Here is a 26,582-nt window from a genome sequence, read left to right as displayed (position 1 = left end):
GGACGTACCGCCGAATTGATTAACACGTGGGGCGTGAGGTCTCCACAGTACATCGATGTTGTCGCCAGTGGACGGCGGAAGGTGCACGTGCCCGTCCACCTGGAACCGGACCGCAGCGACGCACGGATGCACGCCAAGACCGTAGGATCCTACGCAGTGCCGTAGGGGAACGCACCGCCACTTCCCAGAAAATTAGGGTCACTGTTGCTCCTGGGGTATCGGCGAGGACCATTCGCAAACGTCTCCATGAAGCTGGGCTACGGTTCCGCACACCTTTAGGCCGTCTTCCGCTCACGCCCCAACATCGTGCAGCCCGCCTCCAGTGGTGTCGCGACAGGCGTCAATGGAGGCACGAATGGAGACGTGTCGTCTTCAGCGATGAGAGTCGCTTATGCCTTGGTGCCAATGATGGTCGTAAGCGTGTTTGGCGCCGTGCAGGTGAGCGCCACAATCAGGACTGCATACGACCGAGGCACACAGGCCCAACACCCGGCACATTGGTGTGGGGAGCGATCTCCTACACTGTCTGTACACCTCTGGTGATCTTCGAGGGGACACTGAATAGTGTACGGTACATCCAAACCGTCATCGAACCCATCGTTCTACCATTCCTATACCGGCAAGGGAACTTGCTGTTCCAACAGGACAATGCACATCCGCATGTATCCCGTGCCACCCAACGTGCTCTAGAAGGTGTGTCAACTACCCTGGCCAGCAAGATCTCCGGATCTGTCACCCATTGAGCATGTTTGGGACTGGATGAAGCGTCGTCTCACGCGGTCTGCACGTCCAGCACGAACGCTGGTCCAGCTGAGGCGCCAGGTGGAAATGGCATGGCAAGCCGTTCCACAGGACTACATCCAGTATCTCTACGATCGTCTCCATTGGAGAATAGCAGCCTGCATTGCTGCGAAAGGTGGATATACACTGTACTAGCGCCGACATTGCGCATGCTCTTTGCCTGTGTCTATGTGCCTGTGGTTCTGTCAGTGTGATCAAGTGATGTATCTGACCCCAGGAATGAGTCAATAAAGTTTCCCCTTCCTGGGACAATGAATTCACGGTGTTCTTATTTCAATTTCCAGGAGTGTATGAGTCTGGCGACATACCATCTGACTTCCGGAAAAGCATCATCCACACAATTCCGAAGACGGCAAGAGCTGACAAGAGCGAAAATTATCGCTTTAGGAAAAGTAAAGGGACGAGAGAGGCAATTCTGACGTTACGGCTAATAATGGAAGCAAGGCTCAAGAAAAATCAAGACACGTTCATAGGGTTGGTCGACCTAGAAAAAGCGTTCGACAATATAAATTGGTGCAAGCTGTTCGAGATTCTGAAAAAAGTAGGGGTAAGCTATAGGGAGAGACGGGTCATTTACTATATGTACAACAACCAAGAGGGATTAATAAGAGTGGAAGATCAAGAACGAAGTGCTCGTATTAAGAAGGGTGTAAGACAAGACTGTAGCCTTTCGCCCCTTCTCTTCAATCTGTACATCGAGGAAGCAATGATGGAAATAAAAGAAAGGTTCAGGAGTGGAATTAAAATACCAGGTGAAATGATATCAATGATACGATTCGCTGATGACATTGCTATCCTGAGTGAAAGTGAAGAAGAATTAAATGATCTGCTGAACGAAATGAACAGTCTAATGAGTACACCGTATGGTTTGAGAGTAAATCAGAGAAAGACGAAGGTAATGAGAAATGGTAGAAATGAGAACAGCGAGAAACTTAACATCAGGATTGATGGTCACGAAGTCAATGAAGTTAAGGAATTCTGCTACCTAGGCAGTAAAATAAACAATGACGGACGGAGCAAGGAGGACATCAAAAGCAGACTCGCTATGCAAAAAAGGCATTTCTGGCCAAGAGAAGTCTACTAATATCAAATATCGGCCTTAATTTGAGGAAGAAATTTCTGAGAATGTATGTCTGCAGTACAGCATTGTATGGTAGTGAAACATGGACTGCGGGAAAACCGGAACAGAAGAAAATCGAAGAATTTGAGATGTGGTGCTATAGACGAATGTTGAAAATTAGGTGGACTGATAAGGTAAGGAATGAGGAGTTTCTACGCAGAATCGGAGAGGAAAAGATTATGTGGAAAACACTGATAAGGAGAAGGGACAGGATGATAGGACATCTGCTAAGACATGAGGGAATGACTTCCATGTTACTAGAGGGAGCTGTAGAGGGCAAAAACTGTAGAGTAAGATAGAGATTGGAATACGTCAAGCAAATAATTGAGGACGTAGGTTGCAAGTGCTACTCTGAGATGAAGAGGTTAGCACAGGAAAGGAATTCGCGGCGGGCCGCATCAAACCAATCAGTAGACTGATGACAAAAAAAAGAAAAAATAAAAGGAGAAGGGGACATATCCGAAGTAACATTGGTATTAATTTTACAAAAGGTAGATCTTTCAGTGCACCTACTGGCCTTTCTCTTTACGATACTCCTCGCACTGGCACTTGCGGTTTGACTAATTTACGATACCTGTGACGTAAACCTGTTAGCACCACGTATAGACTATAACTCAAAGCGCTTAATTAACGTGTTTAATAACAGAAACAAACATACGACACCCCATGCACACACACACACACACACACACACACACACACACACAGGAAATTTGCCATGAAGAGAAATTACAAGTATTAGAATTATCCCTTGGCAGTAAACGCCACAAACCCATCTAATTTTAACCTTTTAATTTTGCCTATCCACCCATTGCATGATTACTCCCTCTCATACCATCTTAACAAACCAACAGATTCAGTCAATTCCAGACACTTCAAGTAAGGTGTAATTATTTGGCCAATGCAATCAAGATCAGTTGACTTTATGAAACAATTTCGTATCGACAGCAGAAAAAACAGTTTAAGTCATTTACTCCTATTCCACAGGCGCTCAGTAAGTCAACAGCTGGTTCATAAATAACTCCTCCGTTTATGAGAAGCAACAGGCTCAGCACAGTTAACCGTACTAGAATTACAAACAAGTCTGAGATCATCCACCCCACTACGTACTAACTGAGTGAAGGGAACTGCCTTTAAAGCAAAATATGACCAAAGACTAAAACAAGCATAACCCCTTGGCCGCGAAGTCAGCGCTCGGTTATCATTGATATCCTTTCACCGTCAATTTCAATTCAGCCCTTGAAATTTCTTCTACTGCCGTCATTGCTTGTTTGATGTGTAGATTGAACAAGAGGACAGAATGGGTGCATTGCTGTCTTACACCCTCTTTAATCCGAGCAGTCTCGGAATGTTGTTGTTCTCTCTTGGTTCTTAAAAATATTGTCTTTACCTAGACCTTACTCCAGGGAATGACATAAAACTACGTCTGCAGACGGAATGACCACAGGTATATATGGTAACCCCCCACCCCCCTCCCACTCTACCACATGACAACAACCCTCTAGGAGGGCGGATGAGTGGGTAGAGGTACAATGCACTCTCTTCACCCTGGGATGGGAAACTGTCCCTAAAGCGAATGCGTCACTAGCAAATCGACGGTATAGGATGAAGAAGGCTACGGGAAACCAGAAGTTCGATCTTTGCAAAATTTTTTGTTGTCGAACGCTGTTTCCAGGTCGATAAATCCTATGAACATGTCTTGAAAGTCCTTCGTTCTTGCTTTCATTATCAAACAAAAAGTCAGCACTGCCTCTCTGGTGCATTTACCTCTCCTAAAGCCATATTTGTCGTTATCTAACCGATCCTCAATTTTCTTTTCCATTTCTTTGTATATTACTCTTGTCAACAACTTAAATGAACGAGCTGTAAAGCTTAATGTGTGATGATTCTCGCACTTGCCTGGGAATTGTGTGGGTGATGTTTTCCCCAAAGTCCTTTTGTGCATCACCAGTCTCATACATTCTAAACACGTGAAGGTCGTTTTGTTGCCACCTCGCCCAATGATTTTAGAATTCCGATGAAATGTTATTTTTTCCTTCTGCGTTATTTGATATTAAGTCTTCCAAAGCTTTCCTGAATTCAGCGTCTGTTAGTGGATTCCTAGTCTCTTCCCTATCGAATCCTATTTCTATTTCTGTTGTGTCTTAAGACCTCTAGTCCTCAATGCACTCTTTCCACCTAACCAATCTATTTGACAGTGGAACTACCAGTGCTCTGTTAATGTTGAAGCCCTTGCTTTTAATTTAACCTCTCTACGTGCTAACTCAGTATTTTTGACAATCATTTCGTTTATGATTTCTTTACAGTTTTCATGTAGCCATTATCTCCGTACTTTCCCTGCACTTCTTTCTTATTTCATTCCTAAGTGATTTATTCTTCTCTATTCCAGAATTTCCAGTCAATATACGTATTTCCTTTCTTCGTTGATCAATCGAAGTATTTCTTTTATTACCCACGGTTTTTCCACAGTACCTCCCTTGTACCTATATTTTCTCTCCAAATGCTGTGACCACCGTTTTCAGAGATGTTCTTTCCTCTTCAACTGAAGTGCCCAATGAGCTATACATTATCACAGTATATATATAGCCTCAGAGAAATTGTAACGTATCTCTTCGTTCCTTAGTACATCCGTATCCAATTCTGTCCGCATTGATCCTTCCTAACTAGTGTCTTACACTTCTGCCTACTTTTCATCATTACCAAACTGTGATCTCCGTCTACATCTGCTCCTGTGTACGTCTTACAGTCAAGCATCTACTTTTTGAATGCATACATGTCCAGAATGTAATCTAACCGAAACCTTCCCGTGCCTTCCGGCCCTTACCAAGTACACCCCTTCCTCCTCTCGTTCTCGAACAGAGTATTCGATGTTACTATCTGAAAAGTATTGTAGAAACGAAGTAGTATTTCTCCTGTCTAATTCCTACCTTGCCCATATTCTCTAGGAACCCTTTCTTCTCCTCCTGTCCCTATATCCGCATTCCAATCCACTCTGGCTGCCAGATATCATCTCCCTTCACTTTACAGCCTTACTCGCTCAATACCCTCACATACTTCCTCTATCTCGTAAACTTGCGACGTCGGTGCGTGTACCTGAACTACTGTTGTCGGTGTTGGTTTGTCTGTTGATATTGATTTGAAGGACCCTATCACTGAACTGTCCATAGTAACTCACTCTCTGTCCTATCTTCATATTCATATAGAATCCCACTCTCGTTAATCCATTTTCTGCTGCTGTTGATGTGACCCTATAATCTTCTGACCATATATCGTTTTCTTTCCATATCATGTAACAGACGGCCTCGGCAAGTATATTGAGCCTTTGCATTTCCCTTTTCATGTTTTCAAACTTCCCTACCACAGTCAAAAATCTCATACCCCACGACCCTGTTCACGGAACGTTATCATTTCGTTTATTATTCAATCGCTTTGTCATGTTCACCTCCCCCTTGGTAGTCCGCTCCCGGAGATCTAAATGTGGGAACAGTTAGTGACCATTTGCCAATGTAGAGATCATCATGACACTTTTTCAATTACTGGCATTATGTTATGTGGATGCACAATATGTGTCTTTAATGCAGTGGTTTCCATTGCCTTCTAGATCTTTGTGCCGTTGATCATTGGTGATTCTTGCGCCTATTAGAGGTAGTTTCCTATCGCAAGTGTAAGAAAGGTTCCTGAAGTCTCTACACCCCTCCGAACTCTTTGATACTACCCAAAATCAGTGCATAAGACAAACAAACAGTGCCACTGAGGATGCCAAAGAACATATGGATGTAGAGCTAAATGGAATCAAATAAATAAATGCATGCATCTAATACTAAAAATAGTATTAGGTAAAAAGAAACAGGAGAATAGGAAAGAATAGATAAGCCAGGAAGACGTAAATATGATAAAAGGAAGAAAGTGTTGGAAACCCGAAGGATAAAGAAGGAATGCAGAGATACAAGAGCTTAATGAAGAAGATGAATATCAGAGCAAAGCTAAATATAAAAATTGTGAATACAGAGATACTTCCAAGAAGACAAGACAATCTGACATGACACAGAGAGATGTAAATAAGTTCTTCGAAACAAGAAAAGTAACTGGTACTAAGGACAGAGATGGGTTGTTCAGTTACGATGAAGAAATTACAGTGAAGTAATGGAAGAATAACTAGAACAGCTATAAAGAGAAAAGAAGAGCGCTCTGATTATCGAAGTGAAAGACATCGCTGGATGATATAGGGGTTTCTATCATGAAAGAAGAGAATGTGAAAGCACATCAGGGCCCTAGAGAAAGAAGATTTCGTAAACCCATCGCTTACAGTGAGAACTATTTACCAAGTAGGAAATAAAGTGAAGGTCGCCCTTTGTGACTTTGTATCTAATGTTTAGAAAAACAACGGCTCTAGTCTGCAGTATAAAAAAACAAACCAACACAGTGTCTAAAGTTAAAAAATTAATCAACTGAGGAAGGAAAGACATTAATTACCTGCGAAGTAAAGTTACCAATGATGGAAGCACCCACAAGGAAACAGATTGCGGAATTGCTTACTCCCAGAATACTTTTAATAAGAAGAAAACATATTCACTACAAAGAACACACAATCGATAAAAGTCACGAGCTATCGATTTGCACATATACGTATACAGGTAGTATCGCTTCCAGGGGAACAAAGAACAGTGCATCGGCTGAGCTGCCATTTGATAAAAGGTGTCCGACGTTATTATGACTGCGCGACGTAGATTAACAGACTTTGAACACGAATTAGTATTTGGATCTAGACATATGAGACATTCCATTTCGGAAATTGTTAGGGACTTCAGTATTCAGAGACCCACAATATCAACAGTGTGCCGGGAGTACCATACTTTAGGCATTAGCTCGTACCACGGACTATGCAGCGGGCGACGGCCTTCACTTAACGACCAAGAGCAGTGGGTTTTGCATAGAATCGTAAGAGCTAACAGGCAAGTGATTCTACGTGAAGTGTCCACTGAAATCAATGGGAAACGTAAGACGAATGTATCAGTTAGCACAGAACGGTGAAATCGGACATTAGTGAGCTATGGAGCAGACTACCGACGCGAGTGCCTTTGCTTACAGTACATCACATGCAGTGCTTCTACTGGCCTCATGGACGTATCTCCTGCATACATTTTTTTTCATTCGTCATTCTTCTGACTGTTTTGAAGTGCCCCGCCATGAATTTCCCTCGTGTGCTAACCTCTTCATCTCAGGGAATAGCGCTTGCAACATGCCTTCTCAGTTATTTGCTGGATATGTTCCGATCTCTGTCTTCCTCTACACGTTTTGCCCTCTACAGCTCCCTCTAGTACCACGGAAGTCATTCCCTCATGTCTCAACAGATGTCCTATCATCCTTAGCACTTCTTTTAGCCAGTGTTTTCCACATATTCCTTTCCTCTCCAAATCTGCGCAAAACTTCCTCATTCCTTACCTAATCAGTCCACCAAATTTTCAACACACGTCTGTAGCACCACATGTGAAATGCTTCTATTGTCTTTTGTTCCGGTTTCCCCACAGTCCATGTTTCACGACCGTACACTCTCAGAAATCTCTTTCTCAAACTTAAACCTATGTTTGAAAGTGGTAGACATCTCTTGGACCGCAAGGCCTTTTCTACATCTATAAGTTACTCTGCAATTCTCAGTTAAGTGACTGCCAGCGGGTTTATCGAACCACTTTCATACTACTTCCCCACCATTCCACGATCGAATGGAGCGTGTGAAAAGGGAACACATAAATCTTTCCGTTCGAGCTATGATTTCCCTTATTTTATTATCATGATCATTTCTCCCTACGCAGGTGGGTGTCAACTAATTATTTTCGTATTCGGAGTAGAAAACTGGTATTTGAAATTTCGTAAATAGATCTCGCCGGAAAGAAAACAGCATTTGTTTCAGTGGCTCCCACCCCAGTTCGCGTATCATATAAGTGACACATTTGTGCGATTTATCTTATACCCAAAATTTATCGGATTTATTTCAGTACCCATGTAGATAATCTCGCGCTTTTCTTTATTTAGTGCCAACTGCCACTTTCCACACCATACAGAAATTCTCTCTAGTTCATTTTCTAATTGGAACTGATCGTCTTATTATTTTAGTAGACGGTTAATTACAGCGTCATCTACAAACAATCTAAGGGGGCTGCTTAGATTATCACCAACATCATTTATGTACATTAGGAACCGCATAGGGCCTATGACACTTCCTTGGAGAGCGCCAGATATCACTTCCATTCTACTCGACGATTTACCGTCTATCACTACGAACTGAGACTTCTCTGAGAGGAAATCATGAACCCAGTCACACAACTGAGACGATACTCCATATGCACGCAATTTGATTAATAGTCGCTTGTGAGGAACGGTATCAAACGCCCACTGGGAATCTAGGAATATGGAATCGATCTGAGATCCCTTGTCGACAGCACTCATTACTTCATGGAAATAAAGACCTAACCGTGTTGCACAAGAACGATATTTTCTGAATCCGTGTTGGTTATGTATCAATAAGTCATTTTCTTCAAGGTGGCTTTTTCCCATTGCTAGTCGGCTTTTGACGTCGTCCACACTCCGTCCGTCACTGGTTAGTTTACTTCCTAGGTAGCAGAATTCCGTAACATCATATACTTCGTGACCGTCAGTCCTGATGTTAATTTTCTTGCTGTTCACATTTCTGTTATTTCACATTACCTTTGTCTTTCATCGATTCACTATGAGTCAGTAGTCTGGATTCATTATATTGTTCATTCAATTCAGATCACATAATTCTTCTTCCCTTTCACTGGGGATACCAATGACATCAGCGAATCCGTAACATTGATATCCTTTCACCTTGAATTTTAATTCCACTTCTTAACCATTCTTTTATCTCATCATTTCTTCATGTGCGTACTTAACAGTTGAGGCGAAAGACTACGTACTTCCCATTCACCCTTTTTAATCCGAGCACTTCTTTCATGGCCCTCCACTCTCACACTACTGGCCATTAAAATTGCTACACCATGAAGATGACGTGCTACAGACGCGAAATTTAACCGACACTAAGAAGATGCTGTGATATGCAAATGTTTTCAGAACTTTCACACAAGGTTCGCGCCGGTGGCGACACCTACAACGTGCTGACATGAGGAACGTTTCCAACCGATGTCTCATACACAAACAGCGGTTGATCGGCGTTGCCTAGTCAAACGTTGTTGTGATGCTTCGTATAAGGAGGAGAAATGCGTACCATCACGTTTCCGACTTTGATAAAGGGCGGATTGTAGCCTATCGCGAATGCGGTTTATCGTATCGTGACATTGCTGCTCGCGTTGGTCGATATCCAATGACTGTTAGCAGAATATGGAATCGGTGGATTCAGAAGGGTAATACGGAATGCCGTGCTCGATCCCAACGGCCTCGTATCACTAGCAGTAAAGATGACAGGCGTCCTATCCGCATGGCTGTAACGGATAGTGCAGCCACGTCTCGTTCCCTGAGTCAACAGATGGGGACGTTTGCAAGACAACAACCATCTGCACGAACAGTTCGACGACGTTTGCAGCAGCATGGGCTATCAGCTCGGAGACCATGGCTGAGGTTACCCTTGACGTTGCATCACAAACAGGAGGGCCTGCGATGGTGTACTCAACAACGAACCTGGTTGCACGATTGGCAAAACGTAATTTTTTCGGATGAATCCAGTTTCTGCTTACAGCATCATGATGGTCGCATCCGTGTTTGGCGATATCGCGGTGAACGCACATTGGAAGCGCGTATTCGTCATCGCCCTACTGGCGTATAAACCGGCGTGATGGTATGGGGTGCCATTGGTTACACATCTCGGTCACTTCTTGTCCGGATTGAGGACACTTCGAACAGTGGACGTTACATTTCAGAATTGTTACGACCCGTGGGTTTACCCTTCATTCGATCCCTGCGAAACTCTACATTTCAGCACGATAATGCACGACCGCATATTGCAGGTCCTCTACTGGCCTTTGTAGATACAGATAATGTTCGACTGCTGATCTGGCCAGCACATTCTCCAGATCGGTCACCAATTGAAAACGTCTGGTCAATGGTGGCCGAACAACTGGCTCGTCACAATACGCCAGTCACTACTCTTGATGAATGTGGTATCGTGTTGAAGCTACATGGGCAGCTGTACCTGTACACGCCATCCAAGCTGTATTTGACTCAATGCCCATTCGTATCAAGGCCGTTATTACGGCCAGAGGTGGTTGTTCTGGGTACTGATTTCACAGGATCTATGCACCCAAATTGCATGAAAATGTATTCAGTTCTACTATAATATAATTGTCCAATGAATACCCGTTTATCATCTGCATTTGTTCTTGATGTAGCAATTTTAATGGTTGGTAGAGTATTATTCCCTCTTCGTTCTTCTACATATTGTATGTTACCATTCTCTCCCTAAAACTTACCCCTATTTATCATATAATTTCGAACTTCTTGCTCCATTTTAACTGTAGGACGCTTATTCGATGTCGAAAAAACTTATGAACGTGTTTTGGTTTTTGTTCAGTCTTCCTTCCACTATCAACTGCAACGTCAAAATTGCCTCTCTGGTGAGTGATCCTCAACGAACATATCCTAAATTTTTCCATTTTTCTATATATTATTCTTGTCAGCAAGTTGGATGGATGAGCTGTTAAGCTGATTGTGCGATAATTCTCGCACTTGTCAGCTCTTGCAGTCTTTGGATTTCCGTGGACGATATTTTCCAAAAGTCAGATGGCATGTGCCAGACTCATACATTCTACACACCAACGTGAATAGTCGCTTTGTTGCCACTATCCCCTATAATTGTAGAAGTTGGGATGGAATGTTATGTATATCTTATCCCTTCTACCTTATTTAATTTTAAGTCTTTCAAAGCTCTCTTAAATCCTGAATCCATTGCTGGATACTCTTTCTCTTCTAAATCGTCTCCTGCTTCTTTGTGTATCACCTGAGACAAATCTTCCCCTCATAGCGGCCTTCAATATACTCCTTCCACCTGTCCGCCCTCTCCTCTACATTTAATAGTGGAATTTCCGTTGCAGTACTAATGTTACCACCCTTGCTTTTAATTTCTCTTAAGACTGTTTTGGCTTTCCTGTATGTTGAATCAGTCCTTCAGACAGTCATTTCATTTCCCATTTCTTCATAGTTTTCATGCAGCCATCTCGTCTTGACTGCCCTGCATTTCCTATTTGTTACATTCCTCAGCAATTTGTATCTCTATATTCCTGAATTTCTCTGAACATTTGAGAACTTCCTTTTTTTATCGATTAACTGAATTATTTCTTCTGTTACCCATGATTTCTACGCAGTTACGTTCTTTGAACCTGTGTTTTTCTTTACAATTTCTGTGATTGCCCTTTTTAAAGATGTCCATATCCATTCTACTGCATTGTCTATTGGGCTATTCCTTATTGCTTTATCTATAGCCTTGACCATCTCTTAATCTGAAGCCTACTCTTCATCACTACTATGTTGTGATCTGAGTCTATATCTGCTCCTGAGTGCGCCTTGCACTCCAGTATCTGACTTGGGTATATCTGTCTGACCATGATGTAATCTAACTAAAATCTTAGGGTATCACCCGGCCTTTAGCAAGTGTACCTCTCCCTCTTGTGATTCTGGAACAGAGTATTCGCTATCAGCAGCTGAAATTTATTACATAACTCAATTAGTCTTTCTCCTCTCTCAATACTTGCCCCATGCCCGATTCTCCTGTAAACTTTTCTTCTGCTCCTTCCCCTACAATCGCTTTTCAGTCGCCAGTAAGTATTAGAATTTCATTTCCATCTCCTTACCGTACTACCCTTTCAATATCCTCGTATACTTTCTCTATTTCTTCATCTTCAGCTTGCGACGTTGGCACGTAGACTTGAACTATCGTTGTTGGTTTGCTGTCGATTCTGATAAGAATAACCCCACCACTGAGTTGTTCATATTAACATACTCTCCGCCCCACCTTCCTTTTCATAACGAATCCTACTCTAGTGGTACCATTTTCTGCTGCTGACCAGCAATCCTTTTTTTCTTTCCATTTCACTTCACTGACCGCTACTACATCTAGAGTGAGCCTTTGCATTTCCCTTTTCACACCCTACACGACTGAAGAACCGTGTCCTGGTCATATGAGTTCCGATCTCAGTTGTTCAGAATCGACTGTAGTGTTCGAGTGTGGTGCAGACCCCACAAAGCAATGGGCCGAGATTGTCAACAAGGCACTTTAGAAGTTGATTGTAGCTTCATAATGGTGGGGAATGTTCACATGCAATGGATGGCTCCTCTGTTCCAACTGCACTGATCATTGACTGGTAATATGTTCGGCTATATGGAGATCATTAGCACCCATTCATACACTTCATGTTCCCTAACGAAGATGCAATCCTTATAAAGAAGAAAGCGCCGTGTCACCGGGCCACAGCTGTTCTACGTTGGTTAAAGAAACATTATGGAGAGTTAGAGCGAATGATTGGGCACCCAGATCACCGAACATGAGTCCCATGAAACATTTATGGAACATAACCGAGACATCAGTTGGTGCCCAAAATTCTGTACCGGCAGCATTTATGCAGTTATCGACGGCTACAGAGGCACAATGGCTCAATATTTCTGCAAGGGACTTCTAAAAATTTGTTGATTTTATGCCACGCCCAGTTTCTGCAAAACACCGGGCAGAAGGAGGTCCGACAAGATACTAGGACCTGTCCCATGACTTACGTCCCGTCAGTGCATACACCTTGATGTGAAAAAAAAAATGTTGAAGACCGAAGTGTGGTGGAAATGGTTCATATGGCTCTGAGCACTATGAGACTTAACATTTGAGGTCGTCAGTCCCCTACACTTAGAACTACTTGAACATAAGTAACCTAAGGACATCACACACATCTATGCCCGAGGCAGGATTCGAACCTGCGACCGTAGCAGCAGCGCGGTTCCGGACTGAAGCGCCTAGAACCGCTCGGCCAAAAGGCCGGCAAGTGTGGAGCATTGCAACATACAACAGCGAAGCCTGGACAATAGAAGTGAGAGAGGTGTTACAGACGAATGACGAAATTCAGCTGGACAGTAAAGACCAGGAATAAGAAAATTTTTATTAGTTTCCCGGTAGTAGAAATGCCACATGGAACACCTAAAAAAAAGATGGGCTCAGCTGACAGGCTGATAGCCATCACCAGAGTAAGCAGAGGAACAGGAGGGTGTTTTTGCTTTGTCAGTTGCTCTGGTGGTGGAGGCTGAGAAGGAGGCAGCTCCAACACACACACGCTTCGGGGCGGCTCCAAAGGAACCACCTATGCACCAGCAGGAATACCAGGACTGCCTCCCGATCTATGTCTCTCCTACATCTACATGGATTCTCTGCAAATCACATTTAAGTGCCGGGCAGGGGGTTCATCGAACAACCTTCACTATTGTCTATTATTTCAATCACGTATAGTGCGCGGAAAGAACGAACACATATATCTGATTTTACTTATTTTAAATTGGTGATCGTTTCCTGCGCTATGTAGGTTGGTTTCAACAAAATATTTTCTCATTCGGAGGAGAAAGTTGGTGATAGCAATTTTGAGTGAAATTTCCGTCGCAACAAAGAACACCTTTCTTCTTATGATGTCCAGCCCAAATCCTGTATCATTTCAGTGACACTCTCTCCCATATTTCGCGATAACACTAGACGTGCTGACATTATTTGAACTTTTTCGATGTACTCCATCAATTCTGTCGGGTAATAATCCCACACCGCACAACAGTATTCTAAAAGAGGGAGGACAAGTGTAGTGTATGAAGTGTCCTTAGTAGATCTGCTATATTTCCTAAGTGACCTGCCAGAAAAACACAGTCTTTGGTTAGATTTCCCGTCAATATTTTCTATGTGCTCCTTCCAATTTAAGTTGTTCGTAATTGTAATTCCTAGGTGTTAAGTTGAATTTACGGTCTTTATATTTGACTGATTTGTAGTGTAACCGAAGTTTAAGGGATACATTTTAGCAGTCATGTGGATGATCTCACACTTTTCATTATTTAGGGTCAACTGCAGAATATTCGCTCCATTCAGATATCTTTCCTAAATCGTTTTGCAATTTGTTTCGATTTCCTGATGACTTTATTTGCCGATAAACGACAGCGTCATCTGCAAACAACCTGAGACTGTTGCTCAGGTTGTCCCCAAATCGTTTATATAGATAAGGAACGGCAAAGGGCCTATAACGCTTTCTTGGGAAATGCTAGAAAACACTTCTGTTGTATTGAGGTCTTTCCGTCAATTCCTACGAGCTGTGACCTCTCTCTGACAGGAAGTCACTAATCCAGTCACATAACTGAGACGATATTCAATAAGCACGCAATTTCACTATAAGTCGCTTTTGTGGTACAGTGTCAAAAGCCTTCTGGAAATCCAGAAATACGGAATCCATCTGAAATCCCTTGTCAATAGCACTCAGCACTTCATGCGAATAAAGAGATAGTTGTGTTTCAAAACAACGATGTTTTCTAAACCCATGTTGACTGTGTTTCAAGAGACCGTTTTCTTCGACGCAATTCATAATGTTTGAACACAATATATGTTCCAGTATGCCGCTGCATATCGACGTTAATGATATGAGCCTGTAATTAAGTGGATTACTCTTTCTACTTTCTTGAATATTGGTGTGACCAGTGCAACTTTCCAGTCTTTGGGTACGGATCTTTCATCGAGCGAACCGTTGTATACGTTTGTTAAGTATGGAGCTAATGCATGAGCATACTCTGAAAGGAACTCAATTGGTAGACAGTGAGGACCAGAAAACTTGATTTTATTAAGTGATTTAAGTTGATTCGCTACTCCGGGGATATTTACTTCTACGATACTCATGTTCGTAGGAGATCTTGATCGAATTCTGGAATATTTACTTCGTCTTCTTTTGTGAAGGCATTTCGGAAGGCTGTATTTAGTACCTCTGCTTTGGCAGATCTGTCTTCGATAGTATCTCAATTGCTATCGAAAAGAGAAGGCATTCTTTGTTTCTTGCAGCTAACATGCTTCACATACGACCAGAATCTTTTTGGATTTTCCGCCAGGTTTCGAGACAAAGTTTCTTTGTGGAAACTGTTATAAGCATCTCGCACTGAAGTCGGCGCTAAATTTCGAGCTTCTGAAAAGGATGTCAATCTTGGGGATTTTGCGTCTTTTGAAATTGGCATGGTTGTTTCGTTGTTTCTGCAATTGTTCTGACCCGTTTTGTATACCATGGCGAATCAGTAGGTTTTTCATTTATTTCCTATAAATCTCTTAATTGCTGCCAAAACTACTTTTCTGAATTCGAGCCACATCTGGTCTACACTTATGTCATTAATTCATAAGGAGTGGAGATTGTCTCTGAGGAAGGTGTTAAGTGAATTTTTATCTGCTTTTTTGAACAGGTGTATTTTTCGTTTATTTTTGGAGGATTTTCAGTCTCGATACGTTTTGATGCTCGTTATTAACTAAAAATTATTTCCAGAATGAGATTTTCACTCTGGAGCGGAGTATGCGCTGATATGAAACTTCCATGCTGATTAGATTCTAAATTGTAGACGAAGTAACAAATGTCTTAAAATCTGTTACTCAAAGAAAGAAGAAATTACCTGAAAATATGTTGAAATCACGAAAAGCGTAACACATAACTGCAGGAAGAAAGCTTTCAGGGGCAGAAATAGTTTGCTGTAGATTTTATTCATTAATGTACATGAAGTAGAAACAAGTAGATAAAAATACTTTAGGTACAAGGATTTAGCTCCAGAGTAGTTTATAAAGTGATCAGAAAACAACTTGGACGATATCGGGTATAAAAATTCTTCGCCGTGATCAGCCATGAGCTAAGAACAGATATCTTTAAGTGATGATATATAGTAGTACCTATCTCGTCAATCAAAAAAGTTTCGATACTGGATAAATAAAATATAGAGAGATGTTCACACGATGGTGTTCATTTGTTCCACATAGTCTGCCGCACTTGAGTACAATGCACAGAACGTTCATTCAGTCATGTGAAACTGTCAAACATGTACTCACCATTGCCTTTAATGACAGCTGTCTTGTCAAAGCTTTGAACCATCCCGTACATTTATGCAGTTTGCTGTTTTGTAGTAGGTTCATATTGTTGACATGAAGTCTTGTCATAAGTGATTTCTTATATAAATGAATTCCCTGCGTTTCGCATTTGATTCAAGTCACGGCAGACGTCCACGTTTTGTCGTTATTTTTTTCTGTGGTTTTTTTTTTTTTTTTTTTTTTTTTTTTTTTTTTTTTTTTTTTTTTTTTTTTTAATGCGATTTCTGACACACCAATGGTGACACATTACGTCCTTAAGTCCACTGCTTAACACTGACTGCTGGCAAATGACTAGTCGAATGCACATCTGTTGCTTGCAGTAGTAAGATCAAACCGCCGAAGTAGTTGTTGCGCTGACTTCTCCTACGCGCCATGAATACAGTCTCGGAAACCTTAGGGCGGAGGGTGTAATTTTAATTTCTTGAAAGTGTCATCATTAGTAAAAGTTTAATCCAATATATACCTAGTCTCATAGCAAGCAACAGTAATAAAGTGCATAAAACAACTTGTTTTAAAAGAACCTACTTTAGTAATCAAGGTCACTAACGCAATACTGGCGGTGAAAACACTTTCATCATCAGTTTTCAGTTGGCTAGTGGTGGAGAGGTGGTGACCTGTAGTTATTCATCGCAAGACGTTTACAGCAGCATCTTATATTACATTCGAAACCCCGCCGTAGAATCTCATTGAGTTAGAGCAACTGACGCAACTGATGGTGGCCTGTCCCTAAGTTTGGGAGCTCGGCTCCCCTCCTAGTGTCATTCGAGAGCAGAAGACTACGTGCTGTCTCCAGGCTTCACCTTCTCCCTGTCATCGTCATCGACCAGGCAAACGTGTCACTTAACTCTGCGGGGGCTGACCTGTAATGTACACTTTGCGGGTAAACTGGAGACTGAAAATTCACACTTCGCCGGATGTAACTGCCGTTGTACGTTAAGGAAACAGGCTTATCCAAGCAGGCTGCTGAAGAACAGAATGGATGTCTCCCAGATAAATACCTTACAATCCTTCGGTTGATGTGTTTCAAAGATGTCGCTGCAACAAATTGTTACATTTTGGAGGCACTGAGTTTGCAACCTGTGTAGAAGCATCACTTGTTATCTGGCCATATCCATGCTGTATGATCTAAAATTTGGGTATATTTCTACCAGTGCTAATGCTAAGAAGACCAGATGGATAAGTTGCATTGTCACAAACTTCTGTGACAGCTGAGCATGTAGTGCACTGTGTCTGGGGTTGCAGCGTCCACGGGTGACCAGTGGGAAATGAGTCCGTAAAATAGGATGGCGTATTACACTTTTGAACCAAAGCGCTATGACCATCTGATTCTCGAGGTTTTTGGTCCATCTTTAAGAATGTAGTACATAGGCAAGGTTTGGGACATGGATTCCACAGGTCCTTGTTAGGTTACCGGACGTACAAAATACAGATGCCTACGCACAGGTCATACCTTTCCCGTAACCTATGGGCCGGTGGTTAGCGACGTGGCGCTGGCACATCCGATAGTATCCGAGTCATGTTCGAGTCCGGTTCAGACCAGGCTAACTTCATCTCAAGTTGAATTCGCTGTAATTCACCAGAAACTACTGCAGGACGATTCTGGCTCTGTGACATGAACAGTTATCGTCCTGAATCATTCCATTGCCATCAGCACGGGGTCCCGGGTTCGATTGCTAGTGGGGTAAGGGATGTTCACCTGCCTCGAGATGCCTGGGTGTTTGTGTTGTCCTCATCATTTCATCATCATCATGAAAGTGGCGAGATTGGGGTGAGGAAAGAATCGGAATTTGTACGGGCGCTGATAACAGCGCAGTTCAGCACCCCACAAACCAAGAATCATCATCATCATCATCATTGCCATCGGGGAAGAAAACAAGCATGAAAGACAGAACGTGGTCCACATTAATCGTAAATGACGATGTTGTTGGGTTTACATGGGAACATGTAGTGATGCTTGGTCGCGGAGAACCGTGTTGAACAATGTGAACTGAACGGTATACCCCTAAGTACCTCTGAAAGCTCCGGAACAACAGAAACCTGTCGTCTGGTCTGCCACAGACCGCCACCTATCCTACTTCGTTGAGTGTGCAGGCCTTCCTCCATCACTGTTTGTAATAAACGTATCTTCTCACCTCGAGGTTTCAGCACTCTTCGTCAACCGTCCTGCTTTTGGTGTTTCCGAGAAGTCCGTTCCAAGACGCTGAATAATGATAAAGTTATTTATGTCTGCAGTTTCCCCTTTTTCGTCTCTTACTGGTGATATAATAATTCTCCATCAGTATCTGCTTTGTTAAGTTACTTAATTTGCTACATGTTCCATAGATCATTTAAGCGATAGCCTAATAATTTATTGAAACTGTGTGGAATGTATCAGTTTATAGTATATGCTTAAGTTTTTAGTGATGACATTAACGAACATGTGCCTAAGTTTTTGTAATTAACAAACATATTATTCCAGAAACTATACTTAAAAAGTAGGTGTACCTTTGCTGCCTAACAGTTTTGAAATTTCAAAATTTACCGTGGAACCGAAAAAGTTGTCCAGAAGAAATGATATTAAATTATATTGAAAACCTTCTTTGTTACCTGCGGCATTTTATGTTTTGGAAAAACGATTATAAATTTTGGTTTCTGGATACTGAACTCTTCTCTGAGTCACTAACAGCAATAATCATAGTAATGAACGTATGGTCCGCCTAGCGTTGTAAGTATGGACATTACTGCTTTTCTAAAATTGTGATGGGTTACTTATGACGAATTTCTTTAGCGAATATTGGGATTGTGAAGATGCTGTTAAAATGCCTACCTCGTTGAAGATCTACCTAAATGAAGACTGTGGATGAGCACCACATATATCAAATTTTCATCTTATCGTCGCAAAGGAGCTATTCGCTTTCATTATTTATGCAGAACACTCAAACTTTTCAGTCTGTACATAGCTTTTTTTATTTCAAAATTGGAGGCTTCGGGCAATGTCAAGAATCTTCAGATCCACTAAAAAACAGAATAAATTTAAATATGGTTTTCATCTTTCATTTACACAGCTTAGACTTTTGTAATTAAATTAAAGTAAAAAATTTGTGTATCCTCCAATACGTCGTAATTACAGAGAAACCTTTCGTAATGGAACAATCTGATCGCTGTGCATAAATTCGTGACGTTTTCTGTAAGTTCAATAACCACAATAAACACACATAACAGACGCTTCAGTGATGAAATATTCTCTTTCACTACTGAAAAAGGTCTCTGAACGCTGCGTACCTTTTCGGCTCCGCGACTGTAGAAATCCGGGGTATTGAGGTGAGGAACCCGTAGAGCCATTTTCGGGGAGCATTTTCATCCGAAAGTTCCTTGGAAGTTTGTTCGATGGACAGCCTAAAAGCGACAAATCTCTGGGTGCAACTTCAGGTCATATATAAGGTGGGTGCGGAATGAGTTCCGAACCCAACTCCAGTATAGTGCCTTTTTCTTACTCTGCCAGAATGGAAGAGAAGATTAGGGCTTCAAGTCCCGTCGACAACGAGGTAACTACACGCGGAACACAAGCTCGGATTAGGGAAGGATGGGGAAGGAAATTGGCCGACCCCTTTCAAGGGAACCATCCCGAAACTTCCCTGAAGCGATTTAGGGAAATCAAGGAGAAGCTACATCAGGCTGGCTGGACATGGGTTTGAACCGTCGTCCTCACGCCAGCGAGTACAGTGTGCTAACCACTGCGCCAACCCGCTCGGTCTCTTCCAGAATGCCGGCCTGCGCTATCATGGAGTAGCATCATCTCACACGGTCTTCCTGCTCGTTGTTCTGGGACTGCGTGCTAACTGCACAGTTCCGCCTACAAAATCCTGGTCAAGTGGACCAGGGGGTTATGGAAGGTGTGTGCTAAGGTCTGATCAGGATAGGTCCAGAAAATAGTCGGTAGTTGCCAACCGCAAGGTGGAACGAGTATAATATCTTTGAGTAGGAGGATCTTTGATGGTTAAGAGAGCCGGGTGCGCGCAGTAAGAAACTGGGGAGTCGCAGGTAGGTGCCCGCAGGAAGCCGACGTGTGATGACAGCGTTAAGGTAGGTCACTGCCCCTGACTAAACTTTAGCACGTAAATAAGAGAAGATATATAATCATTTCAAACTGGTTTTCGTTAGAAAATGTTCAGAGCTAGGATTTGTATGTCCAAGGTTTGAAGCAGTGAGCGTTTTGTAAATTTTTTTTGTAAGAGTGATTCGTGCTACCAAAATGTTTGAAATAGTAGGTTTTGTGTTGTTGTTGTTGTTGTGGTCTTCAGTCCTAAGACTGGTTTGATGCAGCTCTCCATGCGACTTTATCCTGTGCAAGCTTCTTCATGTTCCAGTACCTACTGCAACCTACATCCTTCTGAATCTGTTTAGCGTATTCATCTCTTGGTCTCCCTCTACGATTTGTACCCTCCACGCTGCCCTCCAATACTAAATTGGTGATCCTTTGATGCCTCAGAACATGTTCTACCAACGGATCCCTTCTTCTAGTTAAGTTGTGCCACAAACTTCTCTTCTCCCCAGTCCTATTCAACACCTCCTCATTAGTTATATGATCTACCAATCTACTCTTCAGCATTCTTCTGTAAGATTTCGTCTATGACTTAAAAATTTCACAATATATATATAGAGATCAACATTGTGTTTCAATCTAATAGCCTGAATCATAATCCACATCCTTTGCTTGTGCTGAATATGAAAATGAGTAATAAACTAAAGTTACCCACCAATGAAAGAACCAAGTAAATATCACGGCCAAAATTTAATTTTCCAGTACCATCTTAATGCCAGTGAACAAACGGCATTGATCTCATAGACTTGATTGTTCAGTCAAATACATGTTGCTATTCTGGCAAAATGGAGGAGTGCAAGAAACAAGCTCACAGACGCAGTCAGATGCAGGTTTGCTGAATAATTAATTTAGAACAATCTTATCACTGATACTTCCACAGAATAAAAGGATATAATTTTGGTTGGATACTTTCAGCCCGCCGGTGCTATTGTAGAGTAGTATCATTTCACACAGTCTTCCTGGACGTTGTTCTGGGACTGTGTGCAAGACGTCTCCGTTGTTAACAATAGATGTCAGCAGAGATGGTTACACCTCGGGGAAGCAATTCGTAGTACACAACACCGTCGCTGTTCCAGCAGATGCATAACATCGTCACCTGTGGATGCGCGCAGGTCTTTGTATGGGGAGTGGCTGCTTTGTTTGGGCTCAACCATTCCTTTTTTTACGTTAGCATACAGACACTATTTATCGTCACCAAAAACAATACAGAATAGGAAAGTTTGGTGTTGTTGACGAGCCAACTAATTACGAGCAAGCAGAGATACAAATGTGCCCATCCACAGATTTTTGTGATTTTAGCTTAGGGCTTGCGGTGTCCATACACCAGATTTTTGAACCTTCCCCTTTACATGCAGATGTTGCACTATGGAGGAATGACCACAGTTCATTACATTTCACACTTCTCGAGTATACAGACGTGAATCATTGTGGATTATGCCTTCAAACGATCTTCATCAAACCCTGAAGGTTTTACTGAAACTGAAGAGTCACTAATGTTAAAACGATCCTCATTAAAAAGAGAAAACTATTTCCTTGCCGTGCTCTGTCCAGTAGAATTATCCCAACATACGGCGCAAATGTTTCTATGCTACTGCCATTAAAATTTCTACACCACGAAATTATTTGGTACAGACGCGAAATTTAACCGACAGGAAGATGATGCTGTGATATGCAAATGGTTAGCTCTTCGGAGCATTCACATCAAGTTTGGCGCTGGTGGCGACACCTACAATGTTCTGACATGATGAAAGTTTCCAATCAATTTCTCGTACACAAACAGCAGTTGACCGGCGTTAGCTGGTGAAACGTTGTTGTGGCGCCTTGTGTAAGGAGGAGAAATGAGTACCATCTCGTATTCGACTTTGATAAGAGTCGGATTGTAGCCTACTGCGATTGCGGTTTATCGTATCGCGACATTGCTGCTCGCGTTGCTCGAGACCCAATGACTGTTAGCAGAATACCGAATCAGTGGCTGCTGGATCTCAAAGGCCTCGTATCACTAGCAGTCGAGATGACTGGCATCTTATCCGCATGGCTGTATCGGATCGTGCAGCCACGTCTCGAACCCTGAGTCAACAGATGGGGACGTTTGCAAGACAACAACCATCTGCACGAACATTTCGACTACGCTTGCAGCAACATGTACTATCAGCTCGGAGACCATGGCTGCGGTTACCCTTGACGCTGCATCACAGACAGGAGAGAATGCGATGGTGTACTCAACGACGAACCTGGAAAAACGTCAAATGATGAATCCAAGTTCTGTTTACAGCATCAGGATGGTCGCATCCGTGTTTGGTGACATCGCGGTGAACGCAAATTGGAATCGTGTATTCCTCATCGCCATACTGGCGTATCAGCCAGCGTGATGGTATGGGGTGCAATTGGTTACACGTCTCGGTCACCTCTTGTTCGCACTGACTGCTCTTTGAACAGTGGATGTTACATTTCAGATGTATTACGACCCGTGGCTCTACCCTTCATTCGATCCTGCGAAACCCTACATTTCAGCATGATACTGCACGACCGCATGTTGCAAATCGTGTATGGGTCTTTCTGGATACAGAAAATGTTCGACTGCTGCCCTGGCCAGTTCATTCTCCAGATCCCTCACCAATTGAAAACGTCTGGTCAATGGTGGCCGAGCAACTGGCTCGTCACAGTACGCCAGTGACTACTCTTGATGAACTGTGGTATCGTGTTGAAGCTGCATGGGCAGCTGCACCTGTGCACGCCATCCAAGCTCTGTTTAACTCAATGCCCAGGCGTATCAAGGCCGTTATTACGGCCAGAGGTGGTTGTCGTGAATACTGATCTCTCAGGGTCTATGCACCCAAATAGAGTGAAAATGTATTCACATGTCAGTTCTAATATAATATATTAGTCCACTGAATACCCGTTTATCATCTCCATTTCTTTTTGGTGCAGCAATTTTAATGTCTAGTAGTGTAGCTGCCTCCGCTGCTGTCACTCCCGTGTTGAATAAAACAAAAGACTGTATGTCAGAAATGTTTTGATTTCTTCACTTGGCAGTAAAATTTTTACGGTTCACTGCTCGAATCACCTTCTCCGAATGACAAAACGACAATATGTAAACTCAAACAGCAACGGTGAAGTACAAATAAAAAATGAGAATCAATAAATGCAACCGAAATATCAACAGTCTAAACAAAAATGCTATAAACTCATACATCTACCAAATCAAACCATAATGGCATACTGTCGTTTTATACTAAGATATTAAAAGAAATTAGACAGGCGGGCGTACCTGAAGCCCTCTATACAGGGCTCTATACTGGGGAAGACCTAGGACGACGAGGACACCTGCAATGGACGAGGCAATTCTTCGTGCTGTTGACGATAACCCTAATGTCAGCGCCAGAGAAGTTGCTCCTGTAGAAGGTAACTCAGACCACGTCACTGTATGGACAGTGGCTAAGGGAGAACATGTCATTTCCGTACCATGTACAGCGTGTGCAGCTGATTGGCCTCCACTGGTACACTTCTGCGAATGATTCATCCAACAATTTGTCAATCCTCATTTCAGTGCAAATGTTCTCGTTACGGATGAGGCTTCATTCCAACGTGATCAAATTCTAAATTTTCACAATAACATGTGTGGGCTGACGAGAATCCGCACGCAGTTGTGCAATCACGTCATCAACACAGATTTTCTGTGAACGTTCGGGAAGGCATTGTTGGTGATATCTTTATTGGGCCTCATGTTCTTCCACCTACGCTCAATGGAGCACGTTATCATGACTTCATACGGGATACTCTACCTGTGCTGCTAGAACATGTGCCTTTACAAGTACGACACAACATGTGGTTCATGCACTATGGAGCTCCTGCACATGTCAGTCGAAGTGTTCGTACGCTTTTCAACAACAGATTGGTGGCCGATAGATTGGTAGAGGCGGACCAGTTCCATGGCCTCCAAGCTCTCCTGACCTCAACCCTCTTGACTTTCATTAATGGAGGCATTTGAAAGCTCGTGTCTACGCAACCCCGGTACTAAATGTAGAGACTCTTAGTGCTCCTATTGTGGGCGGCTGTGATACAATACGCCATTCTCCAGGGCTGCATCAGCGCGTCAGGGATTCCATGCGACGGAGGGTGGATGCAGGAATCCTCGCTAACGGAGGACATGTTGAACATTCGCTGTAACAAAGTGCCCGCATCTCGTGGTCGTGCGGTAGCGTTCTCGCTTTCCACGTCCAGGTTCCCGGGTTCGATTCCCCGTGGGGTCAGGAATTTTCTCTGCCTCGTGATGACTGGGTGCTGTGTGATGTCTTTAGGTTAGTTAGGTTTAAGTTGTTCTAAGTTCTAGGGGACTGATGACCTAAGATGTTAAGTCCCATAGTGATCAGAGCCGTTTGAACCATTTTTTTTTTTTTTTTTGTAACAAAGTGTTTGAAGCGTGTTACGTTAACAACCAAGCTGGAATCAGCGTTACTTCAAAGTTTCCTTCATCGTGTCAAATTCGCCGCTGTTATGTTCCGCGCGCCACCGCTGTTGAAATACGGTAGAGCGTCCTACCCAATCCCAGCACTGCACAGAGCTCCAGACAGGATTTACAGGAATGTATTTGTGAAACTATAAGTTTACACCCAGCAGATAAAATCGTTAAATTACTTGATGAATGAACAAAGCGATTTTTCGCTTACGAATCTCTATGATATTTTTAACATTATTGTATTTGTGATGAGACAGTACTCCCTACTCTACTTCAGCTACGGTGGCCTGCAGCACACTGGATGCAGCGAATTTGAGGAAAAGGAGGAAACTTCTACGTGGCGCTGATTTCGGCCTAGCGCTTAGGCAGACCGTCTACTGTCGCCCAAAATCCGCCTTACGTAACTAAGTGGTAAGCGCAACGGATTGCCAACCAAGTGGTCTGTGTTTCATTCCCGGCCGGTACGAGATTTTCTCCCCATTGGTACTGGATATCGTGTTGTCCTTAGGTTCGTATTGTCATTAATGATTTTTCACTGCTGAAATAGCAGTACTGGCACATGCCGAAAGCCAATAAAAAGTACTATAGTCCAACAATAAGAGGACACTTTTTTAGAAGTTTCCAAATATTTATTTAAGTTTACCTACAGTAAAAAGCACCTTTGTAAAGCTAGAAAATCCCAATTACCGTCTTCTGTATCAAGTCTTGGAACTTATCACGCATTAAGTATTTCAGTTTGGTATTCTAATCCGTGTGGAATCCATCGTTTAAAGCTACTGGCGTTATTCACCTGTCAAAATTTAGTTTTTAAATTTTAAATTATAATATCCATCAGTGTTCTGTAAACAGTGTTCATGAACTTTTTATATACGAATTGTTCCCATATTAAATCTTAATTTTATTAGTACAGGGAAAGGGCACTCTTTAAAGCTGCAGCCGTTTGTAACAGTCAGACATAAAGTGACAGTATGAGAGTACGGTTTCACCAAATGAAACTGATCTCATAATTCCATTACGAAAGGTAAAAATGACATGTGGAGTGTTACACAATTTTTGTACTGAAAACAGGTTACACATTTCTTTGATCTTCGTAAACGTAACTTTAGAACTGAAGTATAAATTTTGTTGTTGTTTAAATGATATGAAGGTGGCCGACATTGTCCGAAACCGATGGTTTTGAAATAAAGTAAAAGCGACTATTGTGGTTACGTATTGTTCTTAATTCTGACGTTTTTCAATCAATACTTTCTCTCTAAGTGATCAGTTACTCCAAAAAATAATTCCACAACACATTTTTGAGAAGAAATATGCAAACTTTTATCCCTTACTATGCCTCATAACTCTGTTCAATCTCTGGGTACCTAGCATCAGTACACATGTCTCTCGAAGCAGTCTATGTTGCCCTTCTTTTCATATCTGTAGCGAGCTACGAATGCTGTGTACAGCACATGTAATAGATTGGTTGATCTTCAGCTAGATCTGAAGGTACTATACAAACAACGACATTTGGGATCTCTGAGAAAATAATTGCAACGGTAAACTGTATTAAAAAATTAACTGTAAGTCACAGATTTTCTCCACTTGAGAGCATGCCAGCGTTTTATCTAAGGAGTACACTTGGCTTCACCCGTGTACTTCAGTCGGGGTTAATAATTTGGGACGTATCCGAATTAAAAACAGACGGACGCTTAGCGTATTGTGCCCGTAGGAGGACAGGAACAGATTGTGCTGTTTTCAGATAACAATATCTATTTCTTTCGCTCGGAAGTTTATTACAAAATCACATAAAACAGCTCTTCTACCGGCATGCCAAACGTTGCAAGAATTACACTGAAGTGTTGCTACAGTTACATACAAGTATTCTGAATTAGTCTCCAATTGTTGTATCGTTTTGGTTACACGAACTTAGTCTCCTCAAATTCTCTTCTGCTGAATACTGGGTCCTCTACTGCTTTTCTACCTGGGTCTACCTAAACTTCGCTCTGGTGGTTCTGAGGTCTAAGGCAATGGTGGGCTGACTCCAGCTGATAGTGCTTCTTCTACT

The sequence above is a fragment of the Schistocerca gregaria genome, chromosome 5 (assembly GCF_023897955.1).
Source record: "Schistocerca gregaria isolate iqSchGreg1 chromosome 5, iqSchGreg1.2, whole genome shotgun sequence".
Lineage (NCBI taxonomy): Eukaryota > Metazoa > Arthropoda > Insecta > Orthoptera > Acrididae > Schistocerca > Schistocerca gregaria.
Note: the sequence above shows the minus strand (reverse complement) of the source record.